The 21,946-nt window shown below is 41.4% G+C and overlaps 1 protein-coding gene across 4 annotated transcripts in view; it reads left to right on the top strand.

The window, feature by feature from the left end:
- Positions 1 to 21,341, top strand: part of SPRYD7 (SPRY domain containing 7) — an 88,206-nt gene extending 66,865 nt beyond the window's left edge. For all 4 annotated transcript variants that reach the window (XR_009559827.1, XR_009559829.1, XR_009559828.1 and 1 more), the window contains one exon: positions 21,089 to 21,341. The gene's annotated coding sequence lies outside the window, so the exon portion shown is untranslated. The remainder of the gene's footprint in view (positions 1 to 21,088) is intronic.
- Positions 21,342 to 21,946: the final 605 nt, after the last annotated feature.

The following is a 21,946-nucleotide window of genomic DNA, read 5'->3' on the forward strand; positions in this document are numbered from 1 at the left end:
AGCCCCAGTTACTATCTTTAATCCAGTGGTCATTTTACTTGCCCCATCAGCAGCATTTAAGGCAGTTGCTCACTCCATCCTCCTTGGAACAGTTTCAGAACAATGTGTTCTCCACAGTTTCTGGCCGCCTTCCAGGACAATCTTTCTCAGCCTCCTTTGCTGGTTCCTCCTCTTCCCCCGGACCTTAAAGTACCCAAGGATCAATCCTGAAACTTTGTCTCCATTCTATCTCCTCTCTTCTTGTTGTCTCAAGGGTTTAAGTGCCATCTCTGCACTGATGACTCCCAAATTTATCTACCCAGGCAGGACCTCGCCTCTGAACTGGAAACCCTTCTAATTGCCCAATTGACAGCTCCAATAGCTCACTGGTCTGTCAAAACCAACAGGATTTGTCCCTCAAAACCTGCTTCTCTCATTTTCTTCCCCATTTTGGTAAATGGCAACACCACTCTAAAAGTTTTGGTTTTGGCCCCAAACCCCCCAGACAAATAAAAACAAAATAACACAACCCTGGAGAGTTGTCCTTGACTCCTGTCTTTCACACCTCCTGTCTTACTCAGCTTAAAAACCACAGTCCTTACAATGGCCCATGAGGCTAACAATTGTGGGTGTGACTGAATTTAGTCCCGTTGCCAGACTTGGTGAGATAATGGGGCAGGGTGAGCTTACATTCCCCACAGACCTCTCATTTTTGGAGGCTACAAATGTTTGCCAAAAGTGTCTAATAACTGAAAGACTGGATGGGCTAAGATCAGTCACAATAGCCTTATTTCCTTGCAATTAATTTCTTTTTTAAAAAAAAAATTGTTTTAAGAAATTTATTTATTATTTATTTATTTTGGCTGCGTTGGGTCTTCATTGCTGCACGCAGGCTTTCTCTAGTTGTGGCAAGTGGTGGCTTCTCTTGTTGTGGAGCACGGGCTCCAGGCACGCAGGCTTCAGTAGTTGTGGCACGTGGGCTCAGTAGTTGTGGCTCGCAGGCTCTAAAGCACAGGCTCAGTAGTTGTGGCACTAGGGCTTAGTTGCTCCTTGGCATGTGGGATCTTCCCGGACCAAGGATAGAACTCATGTCCCCTAAATTGGTAGGTGAATTTTTAACCACTGCACCACCAGGGATGTCCTGCAATTCATTTCTTTCTTTCTTTTTAAAATTAATTAATTAATTAATTTGGTTACACTGGTCTTAGTTGTGGCACACGGGCTCAGTAGTTGTGGCACATGGGCTTAGTTGCTCCGTTGCATGTGGAATCTTCCCGGACCAGGGCTTGAACCCGTGCCCTCTGCATTGGCAGGCAGATTCTTTATCCACTGCACCGCCAGGGAAGTCCTGCAATTCATTTCTTCAACAGCTATTTAATAAGCAGCTACTCTGTGCCAGACCCTGTTCTAGATGCCAGGGATACAGCTCTGAACAAAACAGACAAAAGTCTCTGCCCTTTTGGACTGTACATTCTAGTGAGTAAATGGATGGCAGACAAAATAGCAACAGGTAAGTTACATAGTATTGTGCTGGGAGAAAGCTCAAGCAGGGGAGAGGGGTGAAGAATATTGGAGAGGGCAGGGGATCTGTGTTCTGTGTTGGATGAGGTGTTCAGGATGGTCTCACTGAGCAGGCAACATTTGAATAAAGGCCTGAAGGACACAAGGAGTGAGCAGCGGTGTTTGGAGGAGTGCATGACAGGCATGGGGAACAGCAAGAGCAATGACGTGACCCTCAGCAGGAGTTGCCTGCTCTCTTCCTTTTAGTGGCACAGTGAGCAAGGACGAGAGCGTGCTCGGAGTGAAGCCAATGAGGGCAGTAGGAGGAGATGAAGCAGAAGTGGGGCCAGTCTGGCTCTGGCCACTGAAAAGGCCTACTCACATGGCAATGCCAGGAGCAAGAAATACCCCTGGCACCCAGAATGTGGTCCCTCAATTCAATTGTGGTCACTAAAGGGAACCAGGGCTTCTGTGGATAATCACTGATTCCAGAGCTAGGGCAAGAAATGAGCATTTTGTCATACTAGAAAGCAAGGAAGCTTTCAGAGATGACTGTGTTATGTCCCAAAGACTCAAGTCAGGAGCCAATGTAAAGAGACTCTCAATGTTCAAAGATGGAATAATTTGAGCATCTCCAATGGATTGAAATTCATCAAATATATTAAAATCCATGAGTTTATAATTATACCAGAAAAAAAAACCTCCTCATAGGTCACCTTTACAGGTTGCTAGGGAACCAACTCATCACTCTAAAAACTGGTTTAAAAAGGGAAAGAATTGAGCATTTGTCTTGTCTTTTCTATATGAACTGTATCTCAGGATAGCTGAATTGTTGTTAAGGAAAAGTTCTTGTTTCAGAAGCTTTCCAGCTTGCAGATGAAGGAAGAATTGCAGAATTAGGATACCATACTTTTCTAATCCCTAATGAAATAATAGATCTAAACAATGATCATCAATGGCTATTTTTTAAATGTAGATTTATTTATTTAGTTAGTTAGTTGCACCAGGTCTTAGTTGCAGCAGGCATGCTCCTTAGTTGCAGCTTATGGGCTCCTTAGTTGTGGCATGCATGTGGGATCTAGTTCCCTGACCAGGGATCGAACCCAGGCCCCCTGCATTGGGAGCACAGAGTCTTAACCACTGTGCCACCAGGGAGGTCCCATCAATGGCTATTAAAAACTATCGGGGAAAAGCTTATGGGGTACTTTTAAATGAATGGATCAGGCTGGAAATGCCTGAATTCACTAATCAATCCTAGCATCACAGAAGAGGAGACAATCAGACATCATGTGATGCTGATGTGATGCAGTAGGAGGTTCACAGCACCAGCTAGGAAGTATCCTTGTCAAAAAATGGAACCTGAACTAATCAAGATCTAACCAATACCTTTCAGAAAATACAGGGCTTGAGGAAACATGTTGAATGATGCCACAGGGATGCAGTCAGGAAAATGCAGAATGTGGGAAACTACAGAACAGATAATCCAGTTTCTCCAACACATAAAAGGAAAAAGAAAAAAAAGCAGGGGACCCTGTAAGTTAAAAAAGATGAAGAAGATATATTAACTGCAATGTATGGACCATAAAATACTAATTTTAAAAAACTTAATAAATAATGAGAAATTTGGAACGTTTGAACACTGACTATTTGATAATATTAAGACTTTTTAAGGTATGATAATGACATTATGGTTATGTTTTTTTTAAGAGTCCTTATCTTTTAGAGACACAATACTAAAATATGTATCGATGAAATGATATGAAATCTGGGACTAATTTCAAAATAATCCAGTTAGGTGGAGGGAAATAGGATTTCCACACGTTAATAATTGTTGAGGCTTGGCAATTGTCCATTATACTATTTTCTCTGTTTTGTACTGTTTGAAATGTTCCATAATATAAAGTATATTGAAAGGGGGCGGGGTGGGGGACCATGTACAGAGGAGTCATAAAGAAAGACTTTCCATGACAAATGGGAATAATAATCCCTATTTTCTAACTGCAGGGCCAAAAAATAAGTCATTTTTCAGTATAGTTTCTCCTTTAGTAACCAGTAACTTAGAGTAGACCCTAAAGAACTATTTCAAAGAAGATACGCTTCCTTTTGTGGAGGAAAGGGCTTTAAAAGTCAGTCCTTTTGTTTTGGAATGTGATTAGTTGCAGTGTGGGTAGAATTTTCAGGTACCTCAGCAATAACAGGGCCAACGCTTGGCTGGAGGATGAAACCAGGAAAGAGGCATGGAGTGCTCTGCACCGCCCTCCTACTGCCCCTCTCAATTCTTCCTGCTGCTTTTATATTGGTCTGCCACTCCCAGGAGCAGGGCTACTTTGTAAGGCTGGGCAGGCTGTGCACCGCACAACTCCAGGGAACTACAGAGCCTGTGTAAATGATGCCCTCTGCGCTTCTGCAGCATGGCAGCTTCTGGCAGGAGCCTGGTCACCTCATGTCATCTCTGAGTTTAGACTCCTTAGTCCTAACTAGGGCTATTTCCTCAGGACCCTTCCTTTAGTCTCTGCTAAGGTCAATGGGTAATAATGGCGTAAATCATATTAGCTCTTTAAAATTGGTATTTCTACGAAGATCTTTTTTCCAGTGACAAAATCCCCATGTGTATTCATCAGGATAAGCTGACAAACAACTCCCAGATCTCAGTAATTTAACAAAGTTAAGGTTTATTTCTTGCTTCTATCACAGTCCAATATAGTGGTAGGAGAGAAAGGGGATCTGGCCTCTTGCTCTTTCAAGCTCCATCCATCCAGGGCCTCTATCATCATCTCCAAAAAGTCCTTCACTGGGTCTGCTGCAAGGGAAGAAACAGCATGAAAAGCCTTCTCCATGTGAATGTCCTCTGACCGGAGGCCACACATACAACCTTCACTCACATTCCATCAGTGAGAACAAGTTGAGGAGCAGAGTGCCAAGGAGGCAGTGCTGATGTTTGGGAATAACCAGCTAGTCTCAGCCACACTATGTGAGGTAGCAATGCCTTACTGCAGTTAAATTAAGAAGCCTGTACTACAGAATACTGTATAGTCCCTGGCCCCTCAGAGAGGCGAGGGAGAGGGAGATTTCTGGTGGGACACCTTCCTGATGCTTTTAAAACTTCATGTAGCTACATTCCTTAAGCCACCTGCCAGGTGGTAATTGCTTTCAGGACAGGAAAATTTGGAAGAGGAATTATTCAGTCATATCCCTTTTACTAGCTGGAGGCCCAGGAGGTTTTAATTTGAGAGAGGGAATCCATGATGTGCTTCAAAGATTTGGTGATTCCCTGTAGACCATAAGTAAAGCCTGTGTTTGCAGGGTTTTGGGGGTGGGGTGGGGGGAAGGACCATAGTTTGGCACATAGAAGGCATTCGTTAAATATTCCTTCTAAAAACTCAAAGAGGACTCTGTATTACTCAGTGTTCTCCAGAGAAACAGAACCATTAGGATGTATAGATATAGAAATTTATTTTAAGGAACTGGCTTACACAAGTCCAGAACCTTCAGGGTGAGCTGGCAGGCTAGAGACCCAGGAAGAGTTGATACCATAGTTCAAGTCCAAAGGCTATTGGGCTGGAGAATTCCTTCATGCTCAGGGGGGGTCACTTTTGTTCTATTCATGCCTTCAGCTGATTGGATGAGACCCACCCACATTACAGAGGCAATCTGCTTTACTCAAAGTCCACTTATTTAAATATTAATCTCATCCAAAAACACCTTCATAGAAACATCCAGAATAATGTTTGACCACATATCTGGGCGCTATGACTCAGCCAAGTTTAGGCATAAAATTAACCATCACAGGGTCCTTGAACCAAACAAAGGGTAGAGGTCAGGAACTACGGTTCTAAGAAATTTCCACCATTCTCCTTCCTTCCCTCTGGTCAGGCTTCAGTGCTCACCTCAGGTTCTGTGCCTAGCCCTAGAATAGGTTACTTATTTTGGCGGCATGTAGAAAATCCACCTAACAATTCCCTTCTAGCGGCTTCCTCCTATTCCACATTGAAAGAATTGGCTCAGGAATTCCCAATTAAGCTTTAGAAAATGTTAAATAATGTTAAAGAAAGCATTACTTGGGATTTCCCTGGCAGTCCAGTGGTTAAGCCTCTGTGCTTCCACTGCAGGGGGCACAGGTTCCATCCCTGGATGGGGAACAAAGATCCCACATGCCACGTAGCCCAGCCAAAAAATAAAATAAAAAAAAGAAAAGAAAACATTACTTTTCTCCTGGAAAAAAAAAAAGTTTTGACAAAACCTCCAGAAATGTTGCTTAAGGAAAACACTTTAGCTTTCCCACCCTGTATATGTCAATGATAGTATGTCAATGGCTACAGTATATATCTTTAATGCTTATATCTTACATCCCTGCTTCTAGTTAGTCATTGTTTGAATAAATCCTCCAGCAAAATGAAGTACCTCAAAATCACAGATTATTATTATTATTATTATTATTATTTTTTGTGGTACGCGGGCCTCTCACTGTTGTGGCCTCTCCCATTGCGGAGCACAGGCTCTGGACCCGCAGGCTCAGCGGCCATGGCTCACGGGCCCAGCTGCTCCGCAGCATGTGGGATCTTCCCAGACCGGGGCACGAACCCACGTCCCCTGCATCGGCAGGTGAACTGTCAACCACTGCGCCACCAGGGAAGCCCCAGATTATTTTTTAATTCCTTTGCAATTCTCTACAGTGTTGAAAATGCTACTGGCACAGGCAGGAACACCAATTAACGGGTGGTGTCGTCACGTTCTGTTTTATTTGACTCCACTCATGTTAAACCACCAGCTAGCCCTGGTAATAAAAATAGCCCAGGATTTATCTTCCAGGATTATCACCCAACTTTGACATCTCTACCATGCTTCCACAGAAAGAGCTTCACATAAAGAAAACTGAGGCAGGTTTGGGAGAAGAATCATCTTACTTTGTGGCTATTTCTTACCATAGGTAAAGTCTGGTGATTTAATGCAGGTATTTTCTCCCATCCTTCTCAACCTAACTTAAATTTCATCTGAAAGAGTCCAGTAGGTTCTGTCTGCAGGAAAAGGGCTCTTTCTACCCCTGCTTCTGCAATGGCCCCTACTTGTGCTGTAATGCAGTATGGCTGAGACCTCTGTTCCTTGACCTGGGAAAGAAAGGATGTTCTGTTTTGTAAAGTACTGAGGGACCTAGATGGGTCAACACTGCTCTATTAATATAAAATGAGATTATTCACCAGCTGTTGTTTCACTGCTTTCAGCAGAGCCACTGAAACAGTTGCAAAATAGCAAAGGGTTCCAGATGGGAGCGGCCATTGTTCAAAATCCAGACAACCCAGTGGGCACGTCAGGTAATGGGCTTTGTGCCTGACTGGTGCAGAAATTCAGTAATACATCAAGGGTTTTGCATGATGGGTCTGTGCCATTGGGAAACCACAGCACCCTCCCTTTCCTTCCCACTGGCTTCTTTTTCCCCATTATTTTCCCCTTTTTCTTGTATGACCATAGATCTCCCTAAAAATCTGTTTGAGAGGAGTTACTAGATAAAGTAAAAACAAATCCAGTTAAGGAGATAGTAAATGTTGTTTTGACATAAACTTTGTCTTTTAGAGCCCATGATATGACCTACTGTGTGTTTGATTTTCATACACTCATAGAACATCATCCAAGATGGGAGGGAGGATGCCAGGGAAAGGGATCTATCTGGAGCAGCGCACTCCTCAAGCTTCATGTGCACATGAAGTAAGTGGCCATCCTGTGAAAATGCAGATTCTGATTCAGTAGGTCTGGAGAGGGACCTGAGAATCTACATTTCTGAAAAGCAGTCAGGGGATGGACAGCTCTGAATGGCAAAGGTCTTGATTCAGTGTTTTTCCCATTCACATTTTGCAGCACATCTTGCCCAAGATTTAGAAAATACAACCCAAACAGATGATCAAGGTGGCAAAATAGTTCTCCTTAAAACTAAATTCCTGGGACTTCCCTGGTGGCGCAATGGTTAAGAATCAGCCTCCCAATGCAGGGGACACGGGTTCGATCCCTGGTCCGGGAAGATCCCACATGTCCACGGAGCAACTAAGCCCGTGCACCACAACTGCTGAGCCTGTGTGCCACGACTACTGAAGCCTGCGTGCCTAGAGCCTGTGTGCCACAACAAGAGAAGCCACCACAATGAGAAGCCCGCACACCACAATGAAGAGTAGCCCCCGCTCACCACAACTAGAGAAAGCCCCGCGCAGCAACGAAGACCCAGCACAGCCATAAATAAAATTTTTAAAAAATTGAATTCCTTAATAAATACTTTGTTACAGAAATACATATGAGAATAGAGCATCATACAGTATCCATTTTTTTAAAAATGGTTCTCCTCCCCTTTCTACTGATGGATCATTCAACCTTGATCGTCACTTTTGTTGATTTTCTACTGAAGTGTAAGCACGGGATACCTATTCTCTATTTGGATACAGTTTACTAACCTAAAACTAACTTTCCCACGAAATAATGTGTTTTTTGAGAATGAATTTCCTAGATGGCATCTTGGTCGTGTGACAGGAAAGGTCAGAATCTGGCTCTGCCAATTAGGAACTGAGAGACTTTGGACAAATTGCTTAACCTCTCTGATCCTTAGTTTCTGCACCTAAAAGAATAAGTGAGGAGGGGAATTAAAAAATTAAAAAGAACATTTTTTAAGTGGGAAAATGGGACTATCTACCTCACAGGATTATTGTAAGCTTTAAAACAAGATAATATACTCAAATTACTTACTACATTACATGAAGTAAGTACATAAGCCACGTGAAGTGTTCCATAAACTGAGCTTCAAAACAAACAAAACCCTGAAATTTACATTTAGAATTGCTAAAATGTTTTCTTGTAAACCATTTTGGAAGGAAATCTTTCCAAAACATTTCTCACCCCCTACCTTGTGTACAGTGTATTCTGAATCTAATATAGCTCTTTCCTCATGACTCAGGGTCCTTGTTGTGGACATGAGTGACTGCACTGTCCTGGAACACAGGCATGACCTCAGTCAGGGCGATGATGATCTTGGTCTTTCTAACATCCACCCTCCTGCCCCTTCCCCGACTAGCACTCCCTCAGCCCTCTGTTCATACTTCCACAATAGCTCTTACCACACAGAGGCCAAAATTATGTTTACCCAGTTTTTTGGCCTCAGACCCCCTTTCTTGGGGCAGAGGCCAGGTCCTCAGTAAATGCTATTGAATGAAGATCTCCCCAGTCTCCACTTAAAGGGTTGGGTGTCAGGAACTCAGAAGCACGGCTTGTGTTCATTCATTCAGACACTTTAAAACGCCTCCATGTTCTCAGCAAAGTGCTAAAAGCACTGCTCTATTTTATCTTTAAAAGATAGCCAAAGACAGAAATTACATTCCTCCTTAGAATCTTGTAATGGTTTTTAATTATTGCAGGGCCAAGAAGTTATTTATCCTTCTGGTAAATTTTAAACCCATTCTTTTTTTGTTCTTTGTTCTTCTTTCACTGGCAGTAAGGTCATTGAAGCCAGGCAGCCCTGCATTCAAACATGGATCTACAATGTGATAGTTGTTTGACTCTGGGCAAGTCACTTCAAGGCTCTGCTGCTCAGTTTCTAAATCTGTACAATGGGGTATAACAGTCTGCAGAATTGCTGTGTATATGGAGATGGTAGTAAAGGTATTTCCAGAAGTCCTCTTGGGGAGGCATTTTAACATCCTCTGCTTTGATAATCCCACTAGGGTTAAGGGTAGGGGTGGGTCTCTAAAGGTCCTCCCTGAGTAATACTAGATGGCTATGACCTAGACTTCCAGGGAGCATGGCCTGTTAACAGTGAGGCATTTTACTTTGCAGAGCACAGAAGTGAGCAGGATACCAAGCTGCTTTGTATGGCCAAGACTAGTGGATCACTTCTCAACAACCATTCTCTCCCCACACTTTGTCCTTGTTGCCAGAACCCACTTTCCAACTCTGGAGGCTAAAAACACCAATTAGTTACTACAAGCCTGTAACCCCACCATAGTGGATGAGTTTAAAGATAAATCTTCTGAGATATTTCTGGGAAACACTTTCCTTTCTGATTTAGGGTGGGAGGTAGGGGACACGAAGAGAAATGCTCCTCTTTCTATCTTTAGATGTAGTTATCTGCAGATATAATTCCTGGAGCTATGGCAGCCATCTTGTGACCATGAGGGACAACTCTGAGGATTAAAAATCTACCTGCTGTGGATGGCAAAGGGAAAAGGCAGAAAGCACCTGGGTTGGGTGGTTGATGACATTGTTGTACCTCTGAATTAACCAAACCTGGAAATGATACCTCCAGCAATAATAAACCTTATTGTTTAAGTGATATTTAAGCTATATTTATATACATATTCTGTTACCTGTTACTTTATTATACATTCAGCATAAAATTGAGGCGGCTGAGCCTTAGAAGTGGGAGAAAAAGGAGACCTGCTGGTAACACAGCAGAAGAGGTGGTCAGAGAAAAGCCAGTTCTGTTGAGGATTTTGACTTCTATTGGATGTGCAGTGTAGAACTCTGTTCCACTCCTTTAGGGACGCATCAGTAAATTTCACATTGCTTGCGAATACTTTTGGTGCTAATGGATTGTATGAGGGACTTGAAGAAGGGTTGAAATCTACATCAAGAATGGTGCTTGATGGGGAATTCCCTGAAAGTCCAGGGGTTAAGACTTGGCACTTGCATTGCCGGGGCCCTGGGTTTGAGGGAACTAGGATCCTGCAGGCCCAGCGGCACAGCCAAAAAAAAAAAAAAAAAAATGTGCCTGATGAAAACAGAGACACACCTGGAAATAGCAATACTTCTAGGTTATGTAAGGATTACAGATCCTATCTGTCAGACATCTAGAATGATGCCTAGAATTTAGGACATATGCAATAAGTTATAGATGCTATTATTACCTTGTATTACCAGTAATTTTTTTTTTTTTGGTCTCGCCTTGCGGCTTGTGGGATCTTAGTTCCCTGACCAGGGATTGAACCCAGGCCCTTGACAGTGAAAGCGGGAGTCCTAACCACTGGACCACCAGGGAATTCCCACCAGTATTATTATCTCAGCTCCTGATTTGCATCCAGAAAGGAGAAAGAAATTAGATTCTCATGGGTGGGGCTGTACTTGGGGGCAGACCCAGTAGTAGGCTTTGAGAAGAAGCTCTGTGACAAAGACTGTATGAAGACAAAAAGGAGCCAACCATTGCTGGCAGGAGCCCTGGCAGGTGGGCAGGGAAGTCCAGCTGAGCTACTGTGACCCTACAGATGGGGCAAAAGGCTGGATCCAGAGGATGGAGGGAGAGGGAAATGGGGAGTTATTGCTCAAAGGGTATAAAGTTTCAGTTATGCAAGATGAAGAAGTTTGGGAGACCTGTTCACAGCAAGGGCATATAACACTACCGTACTGTAAACTTAAAAATGGTTAAGATGATAAATTTCATGTTACGTGTTTCTTACTACAGTTAAAAAATAGGGAGGATCCCAGTTACTAGAACTAAGGCCTACAGTCAGAACAGGCTCAACAGAAGCCTGAGAATTGTTTGGACAGAGGCTTCCTGAATTTCCCCTGATTAGAAAATTACTGGAGATAGCCTCATCCACCAGAGGGCAGACAGCAGAAGGAAGAAGAACTACAATTCTGCAGCCTGTGGAAGGAAAACCACATTCACAAAAAGAGAGACAAAATGAAAAGGCAGAGAACTTTGTACCAGATGAAGGAACAAGATAAAACCCCAGGAAAAACAACTAAATGAAATGGAGATAGGCAACCTTCCAGAAAAAGGATTCAGAATAATGATAGTGAAGATGATCCAGGACCTCAGAAAAAGAATGGAGGTAAAGATCGAGAAGATGCAAGAAATGTTTAACAGAGACCTAGAAGAATAAAAGAACAAACAGAGATGAACAATACAATAACTGAAATGAAAAATATGCTAGAAGGAATCAATAGCAGAATAACTGAGGCAGAAGAATGGATAAGTGACCTGGAAGACAGAATGGTGGAATTCACTGCCATGGAACAGAATTTTTAAAAAATGAAAAGAAATGAAGACAGCCTAAGAGACCTCTGGGACAACATTAAACACACCAACATTCACATTATAGGAGTCCCATAAGGAGAAGAGAGAGAGAAAGGACCCAAGAAAATATTTGAAGAGATTATAGTCAAAAACTTCCCTAACATGGGAAAGGAAATAGCCACCCAAGTCCAGGAAGTGCGGAGAGTCCCAGGCAGGATAAACCCAAGGAGAAACACGCCAAGACAAATGGTAATCAAATTGACAAAAGTTAAAGACAAAGAAAAATTATTGAAAGCAGCAAGGGAAAAAAGACAAATAACATACAAGGGAACTCCCATAAGGTTAACAGCTGACTTCTCAGCAGAAACTCTACAAGCCAGAAGGGAGTGGCATGATATATTTAAAGTGATGAAAGGGAAGAACCTGCAACCAAGATTACTCTACCCGGCAAGGATCTCATTCAGATTCAACGGAGAAATCAAAAGCTTTACAGACAAGCAAAAACTAGGAGAATTCAGCACCACCAAACCAGCTCTACAACAAATGCTAAAGGAACTTCTCTAAGTGAGAAACACAAAAGAAGAAAAGGGCCTACAAAAACAAACCCATAACAATTAAGAAAATGGTGATAGGAACATGCATATCAATAATTACCTTAAACGTGAATGGATTAAATGCTCCAACCAAAAGACACAGGCTTGCCGAATGGATACAAAAACAAGACCCATCTCTATGTTATCTACAAGAGACCCACTTCAGACCTAGGGACACATACAGACTGAAAGTGAGGGGATGGAAAAAGATATTCCATGCAAATAGAAATCAAAAGAAAGCTGGAGTAGCAATACTCATATCAGATAAAATAGACTTTAAAATAAAGAATGTTACAAGAGACAAGGAAGGACACTACATAATGTTCAAAGGATCAATCCAAGAAGAAGATATAACAATTATATATATATATGCACCCAACATAGGAGCACCTCAATACATAAGGCAACTGCTAACAATTGTAAAAGAGGAAATCGACAGTAACACAATAATAGTGGGGGACTTTAACACCTCACTTACACCAATGGACAGATCATCCAGACAGAAAATTAATAAGGCAACACAAGCTTTAAATGACAGCACAGACCAGATAGATTTAATTGATATTTATAGGACATTCCAACCCAAAACAGCAGATTACACTTTCCTCTCAAGTGCACATGGAACATTCTCCAGGATAGATCACATCTTGGGTCACAAATCAAGCCTCAGTAAATTTAAGAAAATTGAAAGCATATCAAGGATCTTTTCCGACCACAATGCTGTGAGATTAGATATCAATTACAGGGAAAAAAATGTAAAAAACACAAACACATGGAGGCTAAACAATATGTTACTAAATAACCAAGAGATCACTGAAGAAATCAAAGTGGAAATAAAAAAATACCTAGAGACAAATTACAATGAAAACACGATGATCCAAAAGCTATGGGATGCAGCAAAAGCAGTTCTAAGAGGGAGTTTATAGTAATACAAGCCTACCTCAGGAAACAAGAAAAATCTGAAACAATCTAAACTTACACCTAAAAGAACTAGAGAAAGAAGAACAAACAAAACCCAAAGTTAGTAGAAGGAAGAAGTCATAAAGATCAGAGCAGAAATAAATGAAATAGAAACAAAGAAAACAGTAGCAAAGATCAATAAAACTAAAAGCTCATTCTTTGAGAAGATGAACAAAATTGATAAACCATTAACCAGACTCATCAAGAAAAAGAGGGAGAGGACTCAAATTAATAAAATTAGAAATGAAAAAGGAGAAGTTACAACGGACACCACAGAAATACAAAGCATCATTAGAGACTACTACAAGCAACTCTATGCCAATAAAATGGACAACCTGGAAGAAATGGACAAATTCTTAGAAAGGTATAACCTTCCAAGACTGAACCAGGAAGAAATAGAAAATATGAACAGACCAATCACAAGTAATGAAATCGAAACGGTGATTAAAAATCTTCCAACAAACAAAAGTCCAGGACCAGATGGCTTCACAGGTGAATTCTATCAAACATTTAAAGAAGAGCTAACACCTATCCTTCTCAAACTCTTCCAAAAAATTGCAGAGGAAGGAGCACTCCCAAACTTATTCTATGAGGCCACCATCACCCTGATACCAAAACCAGACAAAGATACTACAAAAATAGAAAATTACAGACCAGTATCACTGATGAATATAGTTGCAAAAATTCTCAACAAAATACTATCAAACAGAATCCAGCAACACATTAAAAGGATCATACACCATGATCAAGTGGGATTTATCCCAGGGATGTAAGAATTCTTCAGTATATGCAAATCAATCAATGTGATGCACCATATAAACAAACTGAAGAATAAAAACCATATGATCATCTCAATAGATGCAGAAAAAGCTTTTGACAAAATTCAACACCCATTTAGGATAAAAACTCTCCAGAAAGTGGGCATAGAGGGAACCTACCTCAACACAGTAAAGGCCATATCTGACAAACCCACAGCAAACATCATTCTCAATGGTGAAAAACTGAAAGCATTTCCTCTAAGATCAGGGACAAGACAAGGATGTCCACTCTCGCCACTATTATTCAACATAGTATTGGAAGTCCTAGCCAAGGCAATCAGAGAAGAAAAGGAAACAAAAGGAATACAAATAGGAAAAGAAGAAGTAAAACTGTCACTGTTTGCAGATGACATGATACTATACATAAATAATCCTAAAGATGCCACCAGAAAACTACTAGAGCTAATCAATGACTTTGGTAAAGTAGCAGGATACAAAATTAATGCACAGAAATCTCTTGCATTCCTATACACTAACAACGAAAGGTCAGAAAGAGAAATTAAGGAAACAAACCCATTCACCATTGCAACAAAAAGAATAAAATACCTAGCAATAAACCTACCTAAGGAGGTAAAAGACCTGTATGCAGAAAACTATAAGACACTGATGAAAGAAATCAAAGATGACAAAAACAGATGGAGAGATATACAGTGTTTGTGGATTGGAAGAACCAATATTGTGAAAATGACTATACTACCCAAAGCAATCTACAGATTCAGTGTAATCCCTATCAAATTACCAGTGGCATTTTTTACAGAACTAGAACAAAAAAATCTTACAATTTGTGTGGAGACACAAAAGACTCCGAATAGCCAAAGCAGTCCTGAGGGAAAAAAAAGGAGCTGGAGGAATCAGACTCCCTGACTTCAGATTATGCTACAAAGCTACAGTAATCAAGATAGTATGGTACTGGCACAAAAGGAGAAATATAGATCAATGGAACAGGATAGAAAGCCCAGAGATAAACCCACACACCTATGGTCAGTTAATCTATGACAAAGGAGGCAAGGATATACAATGGAGAAAACACAGTCTCTTCAATAAGTGGTGCTGGGAAAACTGGACAGCTACATGTAAAAGAATGAAATTAGAAGACTCCCTAACACCACACACAAAAATAAACTCAAGAAGGATTAGAGACCTAAATGTAAGACCAGACACTATAAAACTCTTAGAGGAAAACATAGGAAGAACACTCTTTGACATAAATCACAGCAAGATCTTTTTTGATCCACCTCCTAGAGTAATGGAAATAAAAACAAAAATAAACAAATGGGACCTAATGAAAATTAAAAGCTTTTGCACAGCAAAGGAAACTACAAACAAGACGAAAAGACAACCCTCAAATGGGAGAAAATATTTGCAGACGAATCAGCAGACAAAGGATTAATCTCCAAAATATATAAACAACTCATGCAGCTCAATATTAAAAAAACAAACAACCCAATCCAAAAATGGGTAGAAGACATAAACAGACATTTCTCCAAAGAAGACATACGGATGGCCAGGAAGCACATGAAAAGCTGCTCAACATCACTAATTATTAGAAATATGCAAATCAAAACTACAGTGAGGTATCACCTCACACTGGTTAGAATGGGCATCATCAGAAAATCTACAAATAACAAATGCTGGAGAGGGTGTGGAGAAAAGGGAACCCTCTTGCACTGTTGGTGGGAATGTCAATTGATATAGCCACTATGGAGAACAGTATGGAGGTTCCTTAAAAAACTAAAAATAGAATTACCATATGACCCAGCAATCCCACTATTGGGCATATACCCAGAGAAAACCATAATTCAGAAAGACATATGCACCCCAATGTTCATTGCAGCACTATTTACAATAGCCACATCATGGAAGCAACCTAAATGCCCATCGACAGATGAATGGTAAAGATGTGGTACATACATACAGTGGAATATTACTCAGCCATAAAAAGGAACGAAATTGGGTCATTTGTAGAGATGTGGATGGATCTAGAGACTGTCATAGAGTGTGAAGTAAGTCAGAAAGAGAAAAACAAATGTCATATATTAACACATATATGTGGAACCTAGAAAAATGGTATAGATGAACCAGTTTGCAGGGCAGAAATAGAGACACAGATGTAGAGAACAAACGTATGGACACCAAGGGGGGAAAGTGGCAGGGCAGGGGTGGTGGTGGTGTGATGAATTGGGAGATTGGGATTGACATATATACACTGATATGTATAAAATAGATAACTAATAAGAACCTGATGTATAAAAAATAAATAAAATTCAAAAAAAAAATAAAGAAAATTACTGGTTCCAGAGCTCAAGTTGAGGCTTACCCTCAACCTGCCATGTAGAAGTCAAGTTGCTTCAAGAGTGGTATAATACTTTAAGATTCCGTGCTTCCACTGTAGGGGATGTGGGTTCCATTTCTGGTCGAGGAGCTAAGTTCCCGCGTGCTGCGTGATGAGGCCAAAAAAATAAAAAAGAAAGAGTGGTATAATACTGTGTGTGTGGGGGGGGTATGTATACATATAAAATTTCCTCCTCTCTGTGCTTGTATGTGTGCAAGTATGTATCTCCTTACCTTACTTAACCTCTCAGAAGGGCCTTGGGTGTCAACCTAATTTATCCTGACGGCTATGAGGAGCCTTCAAAGCAAGGCACTTGCTTTGGTCAATGGGGTGTGAAAGGACATAGCACAGACACCATTTGAACTGAGGCTTTAAAGGCTATTGTGTATGTTTCCACCTATTTTCTTGCTCTTTGCTGTTCTGGCACAGGAATGGCATGTCTCAAATAAGAGCTACTCCTGCAACTTTGGTCCCAGAATGTGAAAACACACGGAGCAGAAGCACAGCCTTCACCAATATGGTGGCAGACATGATAGCAGAATAAGGAGCACTGGTTGTTGCGAGCCCCTGGGAGTCAGGGAGTCATTTGTTAGTTTGCTAAAGCTAATACATCTGGAGAATCAGCTATTGCCAACACACAGAAGCAGGAAAAATAATAAATCGTTTTCAGCCACTGCATTTTAGGATCCTTGTAAGGCAAAAATAGATAACTGGAGCATCCTGTAAAGAAGTGATGCCAGCTTAATCCCAGGCAGGGTAGAAAGAGAGAAGATAAATTTGAGAAATATTAAAAGGGTGTGTTTGAACTCTTTCAATCACTAATGATAGAATTCAAGCAAAAAATGGAATCTATTGGCTAAAGGCATTGAAAATGATTGAGGACTCAAATGATGTCCTTGTTGTTTCTCTCCATCTCTTGACTCTACCTTCCCTTGGTTGGGTTGGTACCCTGGACTCAGAACAGTGGATTCCAGCAACCTTGAGTACAGCATCTCCAGGCTCATGTCTTTCAAGGTTCAAGTTCAGTTTTCTACTGAGCTTCTTTTCTGGTCCTGCCCACAAAAGCCTGAGATCCACTGAATAGACTGGCTGAGGTCATAGCCCACCCCTGAGACAACCCCTACGGCGGGGGGGAGATGGCAGTGGCTGCAGAAGAGGATATGTATTGGTTATTGGGTCTTTCTTTTTTTTCTTTTTTTGGCCGCATTGCAAGGCTTGTGGGATCTTAGTTTCCCGACCAGGGATTGAACCCGGGGTCTCAGCAGTGAGAGCACAGAGTTCTAACCACTGGACCACCAGGGAATTCCCCGTTATGGGTCTTTCTGTTGAAACTCAACCAGGTTTTTTGAAAGGAAAATTTATTCAGTTATATAACTTTAAAAAAAATAGAAAATTTCATGAACTATTCCAACTTCAGGTGCAGTTTGATTTAGAGCCAAAACAATGTGACTAGGATTCACCTCTTGACTTTTAAAAATTACTGCCAGCTGAGATACTCTTCCTACTGAAGATTTTGAAAACCAAGGAGAATTGCGTTTGGTGAATAGACTACAATCAAGCGTTTGGGGTTTGGGGCTTCCCTGGTGGCACAGTGGTTAAAAATCTGCCTGCCAGTGCAGGGGGCACAGGTTCGAGCCCTGGTCTGGGAAGATCCCACATGCTGTGGAATAACTAAGCCCAGTGCACCACAACTACCGAGCCTGTGCTCTAGAGCCCGCAAGCCACAACTACTGAGCCCACGTGCCACAACTACTGAAGTCCGTGTGCTCTAGGGCCCGTGCCCTGCAACAAGAGAAGCCACGGCAATGAGAAGCCCACACACTGCAATGAAGTAGTAGCCCCTGCTCGCCGCAACTAGAGAAAGCCCATGTGCAGCAACAAAGACCCAACGCAGCCAAAAAAAAAAAAAGTTTTGGGTTCTTCTTTTTAATTGGTTTCTGCAAACATCCATAGCTATAAGATATCAGTTTTTTGTTTGTTTGTTTGTTTGTTTGTTTTTGCGGTACGCGGGACTCTCACTGTTGTGGCCTCTCCCGTTGTGGAGCACAGTCTCGGGACGCGCAGCCTCAGCGGCCATGGCTCATGGGCCTAGCCGCTCCGCGGCATGTGGGATCTTCCCAGACGGGGACACGAATCCGTGTCCTCTGCGTCGGCAGGTGGACTCTCAACCACTGCGCCACCAGGGAAGCCCCAAGATATCAGTCTTGATGTATGATCATAGGTTTGTGAGTAGTAAGGAATTGTTCCTTGTTTAAGTTCATTATTGTTCCAGCTGCCCACAGAGGTAAGAGTGTGAAATGAATCCAGATCACCCAAGCTTAGATCCTGGCTCTCATACTGATTAACTGTGTGACCTAGGGCAAGTCATTTTAACTACTCAGTGGATCCATCTGTAAAATAGGAAATGGTATTATCTACCTACCTTGTAGGGTTGTTGTTAATAAGTGTGAATCACTTAGAACAGTGCTTAGAACATGTTAAGTAATTAATTATTCTCATTTCTACAGTAAACGAATGGCTACTAATGAAGACAGATTTTCAGAATTATGGCTATTTCAAATGGCAGGGCGTGGCTTGGTTCAGGTTTTGCTTTGGCAGTTAGTGACTGGAACTGTATTTGCTCATACTGTGGGTCAGAAAACATTCTTATGGTATTTTTCTATGTATTTTCAATGTATTCATTTGTCCCAGCCATGTTCCCATCAGTCACTGGGCTATAATCTTCTAAGAGAGATGACTCCCTTTATTGGGCTTCTTTGATATGAAAGAAAACCTGAGCAAAGCTCAACTAAATTCTAAGGAGAAACAAACTAAAGTTTTCTTTAATTAGAATATTTTGCAATCCAGCTTTGAATAGTAAGGACAGAGTATTGTCCTCTATCTTTTTATCATCTCATTGCATAATCTTGCTTCTCCATTTTATTTTTCTTTGAGAAGCTTAGAAAAACCAAAATTTCCAAATGAGTGTGACGTTAGCAGTTCATATCATGATGAGTTGTAAGTTACCCATAGCTTCTCCTGGTTATTTTTGTTTGGGTTGTTTTGTGATTCATTGAACAATTGTCCTATGAGTCTGGAATCTGGCTGATTGCATTCCTAGCTGTAATGTGTCCCTCTGTGAGAGTGGCAGGGATTAAGCTCTGTGGGCACATTATCCACAGCTCACTCTTTCAGTTTGGGATGCTGTTATACAAGGCTCCAGATTGATCTGAAAGTGGGGAGAGTGGGAGGGGCTGGAGAGATGCTTAGATAAGTTGAAGTACTTTCAAAAGTCCTGAAGTGGGGCTTCCTTTGTGGCCCAGTGGTTGAGAGTCCGCCTGCCGATGCAGGGAACACGGGTTCGTGCCCTGGTCTGGGAAGATCCCACATCCCGCGGAGCGGCTGGGCACATGAGCCATGGCCGCTGAGCCTGCGCGTCCGGAGCCTGTGCTCCGCAACGGGAGAGGCCACAACAGTGAGAGGCCCACGTATCTCACACACACACAAAAAGTCCTGGAGTGTGCAAGTAGCATGGGTTTTATCTCCAAGCTAAAGGGTGGTGGGGAGGGGGGAGTGTGAATTTTGCCTCACTGCTCTGCAAGCCAGACTTAGATCACCAACAGACATCCTGTTCAAATGCAGACATTTGCTGGACATGTTCCTGAATTAAATTTTAGGGATGGTTTGGGAATCAGAAATCTCCTGGGTCAATTTATGGGTTTAAACAGCTACCCACACCTTAGGTTTCTCCAGGGCAATTCAACTTGTTGTTTTCCTATAGAAGTTTGATGTCATAAATGAAGAAACAAACATACGTGTATCCGGGGACTTCCATGGCAGTCCAGTGGTTAAGACTCCACGCTTCCAGTGTAGGGGACACCGCAGGTTCCATTCCTGGTCTGGGAACTAAGATCTGGCATGCCGTGTGGCACAGCCAAAAATTTAAAAAAAAAACAGGCAAATAAACAAAAGTATCCTATGATGTTTTTAATTTTTTAAATCTTTTTGAGTGGCCAGCAAGATTTATTGAGTACTCATGGTATGAAGAAAATATTGGTGTCGAATATTTGAGTCTCAAAAGCTTGAATTTTTGATCCCTAAGCATTAATAATAATAATAGCTTTATTAAGCAATTAAAATGTGCTGGGCATTAACTGACTACTTTACAGGTGTAGGTATTTCTAGCTGTACTTTATAATGTAAATAACTGAAGCTTTGAAAGTTTAAGAACTTCCTGTGGTCACAAATCTAGTAAAAGATGGGAATTAAACACAGGCCTGTCAGTTGCTAAATCTGTGTTCTTTCTAAGGCAGTGCTGTCTCATGGAACTTTCCGTGATAATGTTCTATATCTCTGTGGTCCAATATGGTAGACGCAGTATTGGTGGCTAATGAACACTTGAAATGACACTTGTGTGACTGAGGAAATCAGTTTTAAATTTTATTTAATTTTAATTAAATTTAATAGCCGCATGTGGCTAATGGTTGCACAGCTGTAGGACATCACATTGCCTGGTCTATAAACACTCAGGCTACCGTGATTTCATGCATAGTGGATCTGGATATCGAAGAGAGCAAATGTGAACAAGTAGTTGGAGAAAAAGATAACCTTTTATCCGAATCAAAGTCATTTAAATTACAGATTTTAAAGGAAGGTAAACCTCAAAAGGCTCACAAAATTTAGGTAGGGAGAACTTCTTTTGGCAAGCTTCTATTGTATATTTTACTTAGGGATTATTAATATATCGACAATGTTGATTATAAGGGACATAGCAACTTGAAAACAGGAAAAAAGTTGTGCCTAGAACTGTAGTCTTACTGCAAGATTCAGTTCTTTAGGCGTTTTCCAATCTAGGAAATCACGAATAACCCAAGTAGTAAGGACAGAGGAGTGTGTTTACAATCAAACTAATTAACCAAGCTTTTTTGATTTCTATTTTCAGGAGTCTCCTGCCCCCAGTTATCCTGTTTTCCGTGAATGGTTTAGAGCTGAATATTTACAAACTGGAGCCTCTACTGCTCAATATTAATAAACAGACTAGGTCTCCTACGAAGGGTGATATGCAAATGAAACATAGGTGCCTACTTAATAGAAGTCTACATGATAGCCCCTTTTTTGTCTGACCTCTGGATTTACGGTTTGTCTGGATAGGTTCCAGCTCTGCTGACTTGATTGTAAAATCTCTTTTCACTAGAGACTAACTTTTCACACTTCTTTAATTCTTTCCTTGGTAACCAGTCTACCTAGACTTTTTTTTTTTTTCTAACAATTGACTATAACTTCAGTGTCCTGTGGAAACCCTTTCATTTATACTCGATGAAGGCAGTGTCTCCATGTGTTGTGGGCCAGAACAAGGCACATGGCTCTCAGAGGCAAGGGTCCTGCAGGAGACGGGTAAGCTGGCCAGACCCTGCAGATGCCCCAGCTCCAGGCTGTGGAACTACTCCTGTCCCCATCTCTCTGTGCATCTACACTCAGAAAAACAAATTACCAATATGGGCCCTGGAATCAAATTGCCTAGACCCTGTTTCCTCGTGACCATGAAAGAGTTACTTGACATTTTTTGATCTGACCATGGGGAAGGAGTCCATTCATTCACTTGTTAATTCATTTATTCATTCAGAAAATGCATGAGATCCAGTTATTCTCGGCTGGGGAACACAAATATGTACAAGCCATTTTAAGGGTTTCCAGGTGAGTGAGAGAGACAAGACTCAACACAAGTTGCAGCAATATGGAACAGTAGGTAAGCTCTTCTGAGGATCAGAGAAAGATATGGGTCCTGGCTGGAAAGAGAAAT

This window comes from Globicephala melas, chromosome 18 (assembly GCF_963455315.2).
Source record: "Globicephala melas chromosome 18, mGloMel1.2, whole genome shotgun sequence".
In the NCBI taxonomy this organism is placed as follows: domain Eukaryota; kingdom Metazoa; phylum Chordata; class Mammalia; order Artiodactyla; family Delphinidae; genus Globicephala; species Globicephala melas.